Source organism: Esox lucius, chromosome 19 (genome assembly GCF_011004845.1).
Source record: "Esox lucius isolate fEsoLuc1 chromosome 19, fEsoLuc1.pri, whole genome shotgun sequence".
NCBI lineage: Eukaryota > Metazoa > Chordata > Actinopteri > Esociformes > Esocidae > Esox > Esox lucius.
The window spans coordinates 30803753-30820927 of NC_047587.1; positions in this window are offsets into that span (position 1 = coordinate 30803753).

The following is a 17175-nucleotide window of genomic DNA, read 5'->3' on the forward strand; positions in this document are numbered from 1 at the left end:
ACTGGACCGACATTCTGATTATATTCTCATTGATCTGGTGTTAAAAGTAACCAGGGTAACCAGATTGCCACAATCCTTGTCGTAGTGCATCAGGCTGCATTTGACATTTTAGTAATTTAGCAGAAGCTTTTATCCACAGCAGCTTATAGTTAGTTCATCTTAAGATAGCTAGGGACAACCGCACAATCAGGTTTACTTGAATGGATGGCCCTGAGTCAGAACACAGTTTGGGTTGCCAGGTAACTATAATGCACATACACTTGATGCATCTTAGCAAGGGCAATCCTATATGTTCTGTAGTTGGTAACTTGGTAACTGCTAACGTCTATTGAAACAAAGTAAAAGGAACGAGATTAACAGTTTTCTGTCATAAAGTAAGATACAAAATCATAAAAAATTATAACCATACAGTGGGGAGAACAAGTATTTGATAAACTGCTGATTTTGCAGGTTTTCCCACTTACAAAGCATGTAGAAGTCTGTAATTGTTATCATAGGTACCCTTCAACTGTGAGTGATGGGATCTAAAACAAAAATCCAGGAAATCACATTGTATGATCTTTAAGTAATTAATTTGCATTTTATTGCATGTCATAAGTATTTGATACATCAGAAAAGCAGAACTTAATATTTGGTACAGAAACCTTTGTTTGCAATTACAGAGATCATAGGTTTCCTGTAGTTCTTGACCAAGTTTGCACACACTGCAGCAGGGATTTTGGCCCACTCTTCCATACAGACCTTCTACAGATCCTTCAGGTTTCGGGGCTGTCGCTGGGCAATACAGACTTTCAGCTCCCTCCAAAGATGTTCTATTGGGTTCAGGTCTGGCTAGGCCACTCCAGGACCTTGAGATGCTTCTTACGAAGCCACTCCTTAGTTGCCCTGGCTGTGTGTTTCGGGTCATTGTCATGCTGGAAGACCCAGCCACAGACGGCCTGGACATGCGCTGGCTTGAGCAGGGGGACCTTGCGTGCGCTGCAGGATTTTAATTAATGACGGCGTAGTGTGTTACTAATGGTTTTCTTTGAGACTGTGGTCCCAGCTCTCTTCAGGTCATTGACCAGGTCCTGCCGTGTAGTTCTGGGCTGATCCCTCACCTTCCTCATGATCATTGGTGCCCCACGAGGTGAGATCTTGCATGGAGCCCCAGATTGAGGGAGACTGATCGTCATCTTGAACTTCTTCCATTTTCAAATAATTGCGCCAACTGTTGTTGCCTTCTAACCAAGCTGCTTGCCTATTGTCCTGTAGCCCATCTCAGCCTTGTGCAGGTCTACAATTTTATCCCTGATGTCCTTACACAGCTCTCTGGTCTTGGCTACTGTGGAGAGGTTAGAGTCTGTTTGATTGAGTATGTGGAAAAGTGTCATTTATACAGGTAACGAGTTCAAACAGGTGCAGTTAATACAGGTAATGAGTGGAGAACAGGAGGGCTTCTTAAAGAAAAACTAACAGGTCTGTGAGAGCTGGAATTCTTACTGGTAGGTAGGTAAACAAAATACTTATGTCATGCAATAAAATGCAAATTAATTATTTAAAAATCATACAATGTGATTTTCTGGATTTTAGATTCCGTCTCTCACAGATGAAGTGTACCTATGATAAAAATGACAGACCTCTACATGCTTTGTAAGTAGGAAGACCTGCAAAATCGTCAGTGTATCAAATACTTGTTCTCCCCACTGTAGCTTTGGACGTGGTCATCATTTCTACTTTCTTTAACAGAATTGTGGTTTGTGTACATTATAGGGTTCTATTACCGCGGGAACTGACACAGATCATTGCAGTGCGGTCTGCATTCTTCAATCTGCGAGGCCTTCAGAGATTTCAGAATGAAAATTACTGTTTGTTCTACTGATTTTATACATTTTAAACAGTTTTGTCATTATATTATAGGATATAGAATAATCTGTGTTGCGTTATTCACATATCTGGTCGACTCAACTTCACAGAATCTGGCTTGTTATCCATTCAGTCCATTCCTCTTCTCTTCCTCGAAAATGCGCGTGTGGAGGCAAACTAATAGACTTAGATAGGTGGTGATATGTGCCTCATGGCAAAATGTGTAGAAACGCAGGAAATGTGCAGTAAATGTAGACTTTCTCTGGCCATTCTAATAAATGTGTTAAATTGCTTGCAGCTTCCATGGGTGGAGTGGGATGAACTATGAGATCATGATGGCCTCAGTAACATTCAGAGTGTACACAGAATGCCACCCTCCCTTTGGGGACATGCATCTTAACAGGGTTTGGATGTCACTAGCAAACTGTTTAAACATCACACATACTTACAGAACACAGCCAGGAGGGCACAGTGTGCATGGTAACATATGGTGACCTATCTGGAATGAAATAGCTCCGGGACAAGGCACCTATGATCCAAAAGACAGCAATGCGGATCTGAGTGCCTGTCATCTTTTTTTATGCATTCTGCATTATTTAATGAAAAAGATAAATAACCCATTGAGATGGATCAAAAATCATATAGATAGATATCAAATCATAGAGTAAGATAGATCAACAATTCATAAATATTAGATGTCATCATATCATAGAGATAGATAGATGAACATTTCACAGCATAGTGATAAATAACAAATCCTAGAGATAGATCAACAATTCACAGAGATGTATCAACAATTCAAAGAGATAGATAATTAAATAATTTATAGTATAGAGAAATATATCAACAATTCATTGGTAGATGGAAACCAAAACAGAAGTAGATGAAATGTTCATAGAGATAGACAGATAATCAGTTAACAGCTTAGAAATAGAGAGATCAATAAATCATAGACATAGATCATCAAATCATAGCGATAGAAAGATATCAAATGATAGATATAGACTGATCAATATTTAATGGAGATAGATAGATATCAAAACACAGAGATAGTTAAATCATCATTTCATTGAAAAGCAACAGATAGATCAACAAATCATAAAGATCGATAGATCTAAAGCTCATAGAGATAGATAGTTAAACAATTCATAGCATAGAGATAGATAATTCAACAATTCATCGATAGATCAATAGATCTATCATCTATCATCATAGAAACACAGCTCTGGAGAAAATTAAGAGACCACTCTTTTCTTAAATCAGCATCTCTACATCTATGACAGCCATTCCATTCCAGTGTCTGTTAAATTCCAACACAGGCACTCCTCATTTTACTTAATGAGGTACTGATTAGGTGATTACCTGAACCAAATCTAATTTAATGAGGAAAAGTGGAAAAAAACACTGCTGTGGTCATCACTATTGCAATAGGACCAGCTGGATGGCAAAAACAGTGCAAGTAGTAACTCAAAGGTACTTAAAAAAAAAAAAAAAAAAAACTATTCAGCATGACAAAAGAGTTGAAAAGAAAAGCTTTGAGTGAGGAAATTCTTGCTTTTCTGGCAGGGGCGATACAGTGAGTGTCAGATTGCTTCCATCCTGAAAATTTCAAAGACGGCAGTTCATAAGAACATGGTCAAGCAACAGAAAACGACCACTGACCGAGATGACCGTCAACTCATTCAAATGAATGAACAACCATAGGATGACATCAAGTGACCTACAAAAAGAATAACCATAGGATGACATCAAGTGACCTACAAAAAGAACAACCGTAGGATGACATCAAGTGACCTACAAAAAGAACAACCGTAGGATGACATCAAGTGACCTACAAAAAGAACAACCGTAGGATGACATCAAGTGACCTACAAAAAGAACAACCATAGGATGACATCAAGTGACCTACAAAAAGAATTACAGTAGGATGACATCAAGTGACCTACAAAAAGAACAACCGTAGGATGACATCAAGTGACCTACAAAAAGAATGGCAAACAGCAGCTGGGGTGAAGTGCACGGCGAGGACAATTCGAAACAGGCTCCTAGGGGCAGGGCTGAAATCGTGTAAAGCTAGAAAAAAGCCCTTCATCAATGAAAAGCAATGAAGAGCCCGGCTGAAGTTTGCAAAAAGGTACAAGGATATCCTGGAAGAACACCTGCTTCCTTCTGCGCTGACAATGTTCCCCAACTCTGAGAATTGTTTTTTCCAACAGGACAATGCTCCATGCCACACAGCCAGGTCAATCAAGGTGTGGATGGAGGACCACCAGATCATAACCCTGTCATGGCTAGCCCAATCTCCAGACCTGAACCCCATTGAAAACCCCATTTGATCAAGAGGAAGATGGATGGTCACAAGCCATACAACAAAGCCAAGCTACTTAAATTTTTCTGACAGTAGGGGCATAAAGTCACACAACAGCAATGTGACAGACTGGCGGAGAGCATGCCAAGACGCATGAAAGCTGTGATAAAAAATCCGGGTTATTTCTGAACCCCTCCTAAGTTAGAAAATTACTATTTTGTTGTTGAAAATGAATTTGAATTTGTTTTCTTTGCATTATTTCAGGACTGAAAACAAGGCATCCTTCTTTGGTTATTTTGACCAGTTGTTATTTTCTACAAATAAATACTCTAAATGACAATATCTTTATTTGGAATTTGGGAGTAACGTTGTCAGTAGTTTATAGAATGAAACCAAACTGGCCTTACTTCCACAGAAGACAGCTTTTTGAATTAGATTGAGCGATCTACTGTATCGAACACCTCAACAAACAGAGCAACACAGATTCATTTCTCATCCATTGTAGTTTCTATGATAGCACTGTGCCCAGATCTAAAACCATATTGAAGTCTCTTCAAAAGGCAATTTCCGGATGAAAAGGAACTTAACCGTTTATTTACCAATGCCTCCAGGCTTTAAGCAGGGGATGACAATTTAGGATTTAGAAAGGGTGATATATATCAAGAACACTAATGCCCCCACCCTTATGTAGTGGGAGCACGTGAGTGGTTTTCCAGACTTTAGGGATAATCCCCCAAAATTGAATTTCTTTGTTTGAGCTAAAGATAATTGGAGAAGCACTAATCAATAAGCCTTGATCTAGCATATCTGCCCCTTTGATTTTCTTAGTACTTATAACTACCAATTAATCAAGGACCTGTTTTTCAGTGAACATACTCAGTAAAAGCCCTTGTATTCCTCTGTCATTTGGTGTAGGTTCAGAGTTTTTTTCCAAAAAGATCACCTGCTGCAATAAAGGCATCAGCAATTGCATTTTTATCAGTAATAAATTCAGAGCCCAACACTATCTGTTGTTAACGCCGAACAGTTCTTCAGGTTTGTACTGTTTTCCATTATTTGGAAGGACATTCATTACAGGTGATTGTCTATTTACATTGTAAACAGCTTCTAATACGCTTTATACACCGGTCTTACAAAGTCTGCCAGTCCAAGCTACTAGGTACTTTCTAGCACTTGCCCACATCACATTTCTTTTATGAATAGCAGATGATATTTCAGAATTAAACCAGGGATTTGATCTGTTTAAGGTTATGCTTATCTGCTATTGAGGTAAATCCACTAGAGAAATGTTGTACTGGTGGACATCTGGAATATCTGAAATGAAGTCAAGATCACTTTGAGTGGGGTCTTATAAAAAAAGCCTGTTTACTAACATTTCTTTTAGTGATAAAACATGGTTTGGCCTTTGGAATTCTGATATCTCTAATGCAATCAGATCGCTGATATCTAGTGGAAATACACAACTTGCCCTATATTTTTGTGTAATATTTATCAATAAATAGAAGCAGACAAACACATTTTTTCAAAAGATATACTTCCTGAAAAATGTTTAGTGATTTTGATAGATCCCTTCAAAGTGAACACAAATATAATTTCAGAATGTCTGTATTACATACACATTTGTAGAAACATTAGATTAATTAATTGACTATAACCAGTTTAATGGCATAATGTTTCTGACATGCTGCATAAGTTCAACAGGGCTAAAAGTGTTTTGCTCTTTATTTTCGTTTGTACTGGTATAGTCAGCCAGCATTGATGGATTCCATTAGCCCTGATACCGTTTTTCCATTGTGGCAGTGTCCTGGTGAAAACTTTCACCGTGTTCCTCTCTGACTGCACCAGGATCTGCGGGGAAGAAGTCCAAGTGTGAATCCAGGAAATGAATATTCAGTGACATGTTGCACTTCATGGTTTTGTAGGCTGTAAGAAATGTGTCAATCAGCTTAATGTCATTTGGTGTTCTGTAGTTGCCAAGAAAATTCTCAACGACATCCTTGAATGCTTTCCAGGCGATTTTCTCTGGCCCCACTAACAGACCTTCAAACCACTTGTCATTGATAACGTGTCTGATCTGTGGACCAAAAAAAATGCTTTCTAATGTTGGCATCAGTTATTCTTAAAAACATCTGTCTCAGATAATGAAAACCTTTACCTTCCTTGTTCATCACTTTCATACATTTTTTTCATTACTCTCAGTTTTATGTGAAGAGGAGGCAAAAATATCTTTGTAGGGTCAACAAGGGGTTCATGTGCCATGTTTGTCTGTCCTGGAACCAAATTCTTACAGAGTGGCCAGATCTTTAACACGGCTGTCCCATTAGAAGAATTCAATAAAATGGTACATGATAGGTTAATTTAAAGGTGATATTTGTGATCAGCAGCCAAAAATCTATGAGATACACCCTAAGCTGTCCAATAAGCAAAATAGTTGTTGTCCAGAGTAATTAATCAATTTTATTGCCTGCTTTAAATTTGGCTGAGTTGGCTTGATAGTTGGCTAGGTTAAATTTAGGCCAATACATAACTGTTCAATACTATCTGCTTCCTGTTAATCCCAGTTTAGATTAAAATCACAAATGATTATCACATGATGTCATACAAATGTGCCCAGTTGATCCATTAGCTGATTTAGCATACCTTTCTTAGTAGATGCTGGGCGATATACTCCAACAACTGTACAATTAAAAGTGTCCTAATTGAATACTTAAGGCTAGCAATTCAAATTACTTCAGAATACAGCTAGACTTAAGAAGAGAGACTAAAAGGTGATAAAAAATTAAAAATGGCCAAGCCTCCACCTTTTCCCAACATATCTGTTCTAAAATGTTATCCATCAAGTGCAATATCTGCGTCATTTGTGATCTTAGATAACAAGTTTCAAATTAAAAACAACAAATCTGGATTAGATTGAGAAAGAGAAATCTTTATCTTTGACAATAAAACTCTGTACTTTTAGGTTTAAAATCCCAAGACCCTTGCGGTTTTTGAATGAATGTGGATGGTCAATATATACAGGATTGCTAATGGAGTTTATATTTCTTGAACTACTTGGTTGACTCAACTGTATTGGGACAAGATTACTACATACAATACCTCTTTGTTTATGCAAGCGTGTTGTAATACAGTAGTCAGATATAATACTACTGATAGCATAGGTTGGGCTGACATAATTATGAAGTAAAGTTACATCATTTAGATAATCCCTCTCCTCATCTAAGGCAGAGGTACAGCAATGGGACAGCATGTTAAAGTCTGTGGTTACCTTAGCTGAAGTTGATTTGGCCAATCACTTTCATAAGGCTGCCTTGTAGTGCTAAGATGAAATCCAGACAACCATATGATTTGGGTGGATACAATATGCCTTACAAAATTAAATTTGCTGTAACCAGTTATGAAATGCTTGGAGTCTGCAAAAATGTTCAATTCCAGGACCATAATAATTCGTATTTTTTTATAGGTAGCTAAACAATTAATGGTTGATAGATATCAAATCATAGAGATAGGTAAAAATGCTTATAGATAGACAGATAAACAACTCATAGCATAGAGATAAATGTATAAACAAAACATAGACATCAAGAGATGAACAATTCATTGAGATAGATATCTAATCCTAGAAATAGACAGATTAACATTTCATGCCATAAAGATAGATAGCAAATCATAGAGGTAGATAGATGAACATGTCATAGAGATAGAGGTCAAATCAAAGAGATAAATAGATCTCTATGACAGATACAATCAATAGATCAATTATATATAGAGATTAATAGATAACCAAATCATGGAGATGGATAGATATAAAATCATGCAGATTGACAGATCATCATTTCATAACATAGAGAAAGATAGGTCAACAATTCATAGTTTAGAGATGGATAAATAAATAAAAAACGAAGATTGATTGATCAACATTCACTAAAATAGAAAGAAATGTATAGCATACAGACTGACATAGATAGATAGCTCAAATATATACATACCTAAATATAGAGATAGATTAACAATTCACAGTGATAACATTAAAACAATTCATAGCATTGACATAGACTGATCAATAATTCATAAATAGACAGATATCAAATCATGTAAATAAATGAACAATTCATAGACACAGACACAGAAACAATATATAGCACAGGGATAGATTTATAGCAAATCACGGAAATCGAAAGATCCGGATATAGCAGAGATAGAAATATCACTAAATCATAGAGGTAAACAATTCATAGAGATAGACTTCAAATCCTAGAGATAGATACCAAATCTTAGAGGTAGCTAGATAATTCATAGAAATAAATAGATAGCTATAAATCTGCTATAAATCTATCCCTGTGCTATATATTGTTTCTGTGTCTGTGTCTATGAATTGTTCATTTATTTACATAATCATGTCACAGAGACAAATAGTTATAAATGTATAGTGTTAATGCAAGAAGGTGACCTAGCTGTTAGTCATGGCCTACTCATGTCCAGCTGATGTAGTTTTAACATTATCCACTCGTAGTCCATTGTAAAGTCTGGAAAAACACAACAGTCTTATTGCATATGTATATTTAAATCTGCCGAATGTCTTTGTTGGATAATAAAAATTAAACATAGCAGGACACGGAAAGAATATCATGTGACTCCCAAGCTAGACTAGCTTCCTCTGAACTTTTACAGCTCTACTGCTTAACCAAAGTAAATTCGTAAAGGTGCCTCTTAAAGTAACAGTACGCAATTAAAATAAATGAGATAGCCTATATAGACATAAAACCATTGAACTTTCAAGTTAAACCTAAACGTAATTATTCATTGTATTCGGTTTTTAATATTCTAAACTTCAAAGATTATGAATCATCTTCTAGAAATAATAACAAGCAAAAAAAAAAAAGTTAAATTCTACATTGACTTAAAAACAAATGAAATGACTTGTTAGCATACTCTCTCGGGTATTTATTAGGGAACCGCGTGGGGGGCCCGTTTTTTTGGAAGTGAAACAGGTGTTTTCCGCTTTAGGCAGCCCCTCCCTGTCCGGGTCAGATGTCTTCCATTTGATGCCTAGTGAATACAACCCGAGGGTGAGTTACATTATCCTGAATAAACAAAATGAAGAGTTAAAGAGAGAGTAATCAGCAGCAAATTCAGAACCCCTCAAAAAACAAACATAAATAAACAATTCATACAGAAAGATAAATATAAATTCAGAAAGATTGATAAACATTTCAAAGAAATAAACATTCCATAGAGACAGATCAACAATTCAAAGAGATAACCAGAAAAGGTACCAGGCAAGCCTGGTTCAGCCGGACCGCAATTGAAAATGATGAATGTTGTTGTCTGCAGTGGATTCGAATCGGAGTCGCCCACATTCAAAGGCTCTGTCAATTGGCGCCCCATGCCACCCATGTGGCCACGCCCCTGCTGTCTATGGCTATTTATCAATCCGTGTTTTTGTCAGCTCTTGTGTTCTCTTGAACCCGTTTGACATCATCTTTTATGGTCCAAGTATTGTTCCAATCCAAAGAAGGCAAGTCACCAAGAATGCCTGAAATGCCCGGATGTGTTCTTGATCCGCCCCTTTAATTGAGGATGCATTGTTTGGTGACTTGACCCACCAGGTTCCGGCTCATGCTGGGGTGGCGGGAAATGAAGCAGCCGATAAAATAGCTAAACAGGCCCTGGTGAGGGGGTGGTGGACGTGGTGCTGCCCTTAAGCAGGGCAGAGGCTAAGGTGGTGGTCTGCTTACACGGGTCCGGCAAAAAGCAACAGATATTCAGTAGTGCCATTATATTTCATGGAAATTGTATATGAGGACAAAGTTCAATTTATATTCCAGATAATATGCTTCTGACTTTGTTTCATTTTGTCTGGTGTTTTGTCAATATGGCATGAGTTTGCAGAAGTGTCTTTACAGTTTGGGGATAATGTATCGCATTTGAGGAATTATATTATTAAGTAAAAGCCAAAGCCATAACACACTTGCCTGATAAGATAAAATATTTTAGGGCAGCAAAGGAGAACTTGCTCTGGTTGGGTGCTGTCTTCCAGAGGGGATGCTAAATGAGGTCACTGACTTTCAGGGGTCACTAAACACCCGATGGAGCAAATAGGAGTATTGGAGTTAACCCCGGTGTCATGGTTACATTTCCAATCATATTGTCATGGCCACCTAATCCCCAGCTTCCAGTCCACTCATTCAGACCCCTTCTTCTTTCCTCTGTAACAATTCCCCAGGTGATGGCTGTAAACGTGTTCTCGGTAAACTTACCTGGTAAAAAAAAAAAAGGTTGAGGAAAAAAACAAAACAAGAACAAATCATATTTTACATCCTGGAATGCAGATCCCTGCTCGTACGGTTATTTTCCATTTGGGTTACATGTGGAGACAAAAGTGACGTTCCACTGTGACGGTACCCTTTGCCCTGGCCTCCCTCATGAAATCAACGCTGTTTCAGAGTGGTACTGTGTAGTTTAAATGGTGCCGCTTGCTGTACATGTGTTGAATTGAGGAAGATACAGTTTAGACACTTTCCCAGGTGTATATTCCCATGACTTTACAGGATGTTCCCTGTCCAGTGACTGGGCATGCATGTCTCTTTCCCTGTGGAACTCGCAATGGAAAGGTGCCTGTAGAAGAGTGTAATCGTTTGGCATAGAATGTGACATGCTGACCAATTAAATAGCTGCACTATGTCATTATGGGGTTGGTGGATTTTGCTGTTGATTCTGTGTTTGTTGCCTCATGCAAAGGGGCAATGGTCACAAAATATATTATATATTTATATTTTCCCTCAGCCATTACGGTCTCTATAGCTTGACAATGTCTGACAAGCCTATATGATGATTCTCTAGTGATAAAGCACTGAACCACATGTACAACACACCCAGCTGAAAGGGAGGAAGCTGGTTGTGGAGGTATTCTCGACCAAGATACAGTTCATTGTGGCAATCACGTTCAGTTTAAGAGTACACCCAATCTGGTAATCTATTGGGATCATACTGGGAATTTATAGAACTCTTTTCCAACTTGCCACGCTATCGCACTTTGTACAGCTGGCTGACGGCAGCCAGGTTGCCATAGAAACAGTTAGTACTGATGGGGGAGAAACTGTTTTATCTGAAAAATAACTTAACGCGAGGAAAATATGGATAAAATCTGCAGGTTGTATAAAATGGACTGTTCTGTAAACGTTTGGTTGCAACCGATTCCCTTAACATACATAAATATAACACACATACTGTGACAGTAATCCTTAAATGACCCCAACAAATAGTTGTTGTCAGTGGGGCAGGTTGTATGTTTAGCTAATTTCTAATTGCTTCAATGTTTGTTTGTCAGTAAGTGCAGAACACTGTGTTTCTGGAAATGGCCACAAGGCACAGGGCCCAGTTATTAGAAATAAAAATATACAAAAATGTTTTTACGACCAAGAAAGTGGGGCCAGGGCAGGACAGCTGGTTCATATTTCCTCCTGCCTTTGAACTCCTACTAAACCTTCTCTTCATTTCTCTCTCGCTTTCTCTTTTCTCTTCCCATTTCTTTCTAACCACTGTAATATGAGCCTAAGGATTCATTAAATTTTGACCCAAGGTGTGAAGGAGAATATGTAAGTTATCTAAATCATAACTGACAGGTCCACAAACAAGCTCTCTGTCATTATCACTCTGTTTTTTGAAGAAAAAAAAAATGAAATGAGACTGGGAGGGAAAGTCCTTAAATCTGGCAAGTCGAGCTGAAAAACCGACTGCTCTAGTGTGCTGTAATACCTTGTGATAAGGTTCTAATCTTTTAGAGAGCAGAGGGTTTATTCTCAAGCATGAAAGCATTGAAGAGAGAGGATTTCTCATTAGAAATCACATTCAAAACAGTTGATCCCCTGAAGATTATCAGGGAAAAGAAAGCCAGCAAGGACATGACTAACTTTCAGGGCAAATTTGCATCTTTAAACTTAAGTAGAATCACACAGAGGCTGTATTTACATGATAAACCATCAGCTACTTCAGAATATACTATATAGAAGAGATTAACATCCCTTTCATAGACTTAACATATCAAACAAGACAAAACTGTAGAAGACTATTAGAATTAGGTATCGTAGAGTCAGATAACTGAATGCATTCATTTAGAATCAGAGCCCTGTTCGTTTCCAGATCAAGTAACACAAAATATTCCTTAATTCTTCACACCAACTGATTCGCCACATGGCACCTGTCAACTAGCTCCACCTTCTCTCTGTAAACAGAGCACATATCTCCAGGTGCAACCACACACACAATGCCCCCCTGTTCTTTCACACTTGCAGTCATCTTCCCTGACAAAGGCTTTTTCCAGACTAATTAAGGCCTGGGACAATTCAGTACACCAGAATAGCTGTTCTTCCCACCTTCCTGTGTGTGTGTCATTGGTCTGTCGCTGTCTATGTCAGTGTACCAGGGTGTTCAGGACTGATGAGGCAGTAGGCTGTATGTCAGTGTACCAGGGTGTTCAGGACTGATGAGGCAGTAGGCTGTATGTCAGTGTACCAGGGTGTTGAGGACTGATGAGGCAGTAGGCTGTATGTCAGTGTACCAGGGTGTTGAGAATTGCTTTGATCAACCTTAATACTTGAGTTAATTCTGTTTAAATATGCTACTCAGTCAGATCAAATGGTCATGAGCAGAGAGAAAGGCCAGTGCCTGTGGCACACCATGCATTTTTCACAGGACATACTGTATGTGATTGTTTGAAACCTGTCTTACCTAGCTTCAAAGTACCCTAGCCAAAGTAGGCCTAATTAGAGAAAGACTAGCCTACTGGAAATAGCAAATGAATTAAAAATATTATTGGGATGAGTCATTCTTCACACATATAGTTTGGTCCAGAAATAATTGGACACTGACAAATGTTTTGTTATTTTGGCTGTTAATCAAAATATATTCAAGTTACAGTTAAATAATGAATATGGGTTTAAAGTGCAGTCTCTCAGCCTTAATTTGAGGGTTTTCACATGCAAATTAGAGGAAGGCTTTAGGAATTACAGCTCTTTAATAGGCAATGACTTGGCCATTGCAGAATATTCCACTTCTTTGCCTTAAAAAACTCCTGGGTTGCTTTGGCAGTATGTTTTGGGTTATTATCCTTCTGTAAAGTGAGGTGCCGTCTTATCAACTTTGCTGAATTTGACTGAATCTGAGCAGACAATATATCCCTATACACTTCAGAATTCATCTGGCTGCTTCTGTCTTTGGTCACATCATCAATAAACACTTGTGACCCAGGGCCATTGGACGCCATGCATGGGTATGCCATCACACTGCCTCTGCTGTGTTTTACAGATGATGTGGTATGCTCCAGATTATGAGCCGTTCCAAGCCTTCTCCATCCTTTTTTCATCCCATCACCATTCTGGTGTATGTTGATCTTAGTTTCATCTGTCCAAAGTGTACTTTTCCCAAACTGGGATGGCTTTTTTCAATGTTTTTTGGCAAAATCTTATCGACGATCATCCACCACTGTTGTCTTCCATGGACGTCCAGGCCTTTTTGTGTTGCAGAGCTCACCAATGTGTTCTTTTTTTCTCAGAAGGTACCAAACTGTTGATTTGGCTACTTTTAATGTTCCTGCTATCTCTTTGATGGATTTTTTCCCCCAGTTAAACTTGCACTGAGAGCTCCTTTGACCGCATGTTGTGGGTTCGCAGCAACAGCTTCCAAATACAAATGCCACACCTGGAATCAACTCCACAACTTTTACCTGCTTAAATGAGGAAATAACCAAGAAATAGCCCACACCTGTCCATAAAACAGCTTTTGAGTCAATTGTCCACATACTTTTGGTCCCTTGAAAAAGAGGGGACTACATATTAATGAGCTGTAATTCCTAAACCCTTCCTCCAATTTGAATGTGAATACCCTCAAAATAAAGCTGAGAAACTGCACTTGACACTACATTGTAATTCAAGTGATTCCTTTATCGTAATCTGTCCATGCTTGTTAACAGTAATTGATGAGCAGAAACTCCTAGTAGATATTTTTTGTTTCTGTATTTCAGGTCAGTCTGTCAAATAATACTATTGTTATAAAAATGAACTCTTAGTGATATGACCAAATACATTTTAGGCAACACCAATTTTGTTACTTGATTTGTAACTATTTTCATTTTAATGTTGTCACATGAAACTGCTGCTGTATGATAGAACAATATTTTCCCTCTACTTCCATTTTGGAAAGAAATTTCGCCACTTGGGACGTACTATAGGCTTTGGGTATACACCAGAGATCCTTTGTCATAGGCAGTGAAACTAACCAGACCAGACAAGATGCATCAGATACATTGAGAGAATTTCAACCAACACACCCACAACATGCCATCTTTAATTCACATTGAACCGGGGATACTTAACGCTTCTTAACTCTTCTGACTTTTATGACGGTAAAAGGGATAAAACAAGCGTGACTGACTCATAACGCATTGGCTACCGATCAGCAAAGTATCGCTGTAAAAATGACAGTAATTTCACCCTGACACATTCAATGGGCAGACTCAGCAATCAAACTGCCGTACTGCAGCTTGATTGTGCAAAGAGTAGTTGGCTGAATATGGAAGCTTGACAGGTGTTAAAAAGCACACTGACTAACCAGAATCCTCTGAAAACAATAATTGCAGAACATTGGGTATGTTCCACAACACCTGCTTGTGCACACAAAGACCGCCACCTTTATCACCACCCTGAGGGTAGAACAACAGCTTCCACATGACCTTGCCAGCTGAAATCCTGTCCCGTCCTATAACAGGAACATGTGAACAGTGAACGACAGGCCACTATAGCTGCGCACAAACAGATGTTTTTCTATTTATGAAGGGAACTTGAAACCCAGAAATACATGTCCTCAATACCCCAATCCCCTACCTAACCTGTCATATGTACGCATCGACTCGGATCACTGACACACACACACACACACACACACACACACCCTGAAGGGGAACGACTCCAGATGACAGCTACCAACATGTTGCACCAAACTAGGGAGGGTGGGTGAAGAACAGTCAGACAAACAGGCAGAAAGGAAAGACAGACAGACAGTGCCGTGATTTCTCTGTGTGTTCGATCAAAGCAGAACTACTCTCTTCAGGCAATCCCTGTGAGACTGTCCCTGTTCTCAAGCACTATAACGAAGACAATGCTTCTGCGATGGAACTGTGTTTCTCTTGAGAGTTCATCAGATATTAAAACATCCTTATTGATGTACATTGTTGTAGAAAGAACAAAACAGAAATGCATTTGTTGTCAGGATTAGTCAGATTGATCGTTAATATATAATTAGTACTGTTGGGTACACTATGAATTCAGTGAAACAGTAAATAAACCCTGAAGTCTTGCCACTTATTAATAACTCTGCTAAATGTTAATGTATGGACAAATCTCATATTAATTGGACACTAACACAAGTTTGTTACTTTGGCTGTTAACCAAAATATAGTTACAGTTACAGTTAAATAATGAGTGGGCGTAAAGTGCAGTCTCTCAGCTTAAATTTTAGGGTATTCACATCCATATTGGAGGAAGTGTTTAGGAATTACAGCTCTTTAATATGTAGCCAACTCGTTTTCAAGGGACCAAAAGTAATTGGACAGTTGACTCAAAAGCTGTTTCCTGGACAGGTGTGGGTTATTCCTTTTTTTCTTCTTCATCAATTACGCAGGTAAAAGGTGTGGAGTTGATTCCAGGTATAGCATATGGAAGCTTTTGCTGTGAACCCACAATATGCGGTCAAAGGAGCTCTCAATGCAAGTTAAACAGGCCATCCTTAGGCTGAAAAAAAACAAACATCCATCAGAGGGAGAGCAGGAACACTAGGAGTGGCCAAATCAACAGTTTGGTACATTTGGGGGGGAAAGAACACACTGGTGAGCTCTGCAACACAAAAAGGCGTGGACCTCCATGGAAGACACAATGGTGGATGATCAAAGGATCCTTTCCATGGTAAAGAAAAACCTCTTCACAACATCCAGCCATGTGGCACGCATGGCTTCCAATGGCACTGGGTCACTAGTGTTTATTGATGATGTGACAGAAGACAGAAGCAACTGGATGAATGCTGCAGTGTATAGGGATATATTTTCTGCTCAGATTCAGACAAATTTAGCAAAGTTGATTGGACGGCGCTTCACTTCACAGATGGACAATGACCCAAAACATACTGCCAAAGCAACCCAGGAGTTTTTTAAGCCAAAGAAGTGGAATATTCTGCAATGGCCGAGTCAATCACCTGATGTCAACCTGATCGAGCATACATTTCCCTTGCTGAGGACAACATTTAAGGCAGAACGACTCACAAACAAACAACAACTGAAGACAGCTGCAGAAAAGGCCTGGCAAAGCATCACAAAGGAGGAAACCCAGCATTTGATGATGACCATGCGTTCCAGACTTCAAGCAGCTGCCTGCAAAGTATTCTCGACAAAGTATTGCAAATTAGCATTTTACTTATGATTGTGTTAATTTGTCCAATTATATTTGAGCCCCTGAAATAAGGGGACTGTGTATGAAACGGGTTGCAATTCCTGAATGTTTCATACGATATTTTTGTTCAACCCCTTGAATTAAAGCTGAAAGTTTGTACTTCAATTGCGTCTCGGTTATTTCATTTCAATTCCATTGTGGTGGCATACAGAGCTGAAATTCAGAAAATTGTGTCAGTGTCCAAATATTTCCGGACCTGACGGTACACCGATCAGCCAACATTATGATAACCTGCCTATTTCTGTGTCCGTTGAGGCATAGACTCCACTAGACCTCTGATTGTGTGCTGTGGTATCTGGCACCAAAACATTAGCAGCAGATCCTTTAAGTCCTGTAGGTAGCGAGGTGGGGCCTCCACAGATTGGACTAGTTAGTCCAGCACATCCCACAGATGCTCGACTGGATTGAGATCTGGGGAATTTGGAGGCCAAGTCAGCACCTTGAACACGTTGTTGTGTTCTTTAAACCATTCCTGAACCATTTTTGCTGAAAGAGGCCAAAGCCATGAGAGATTATCGTTGCCATGAA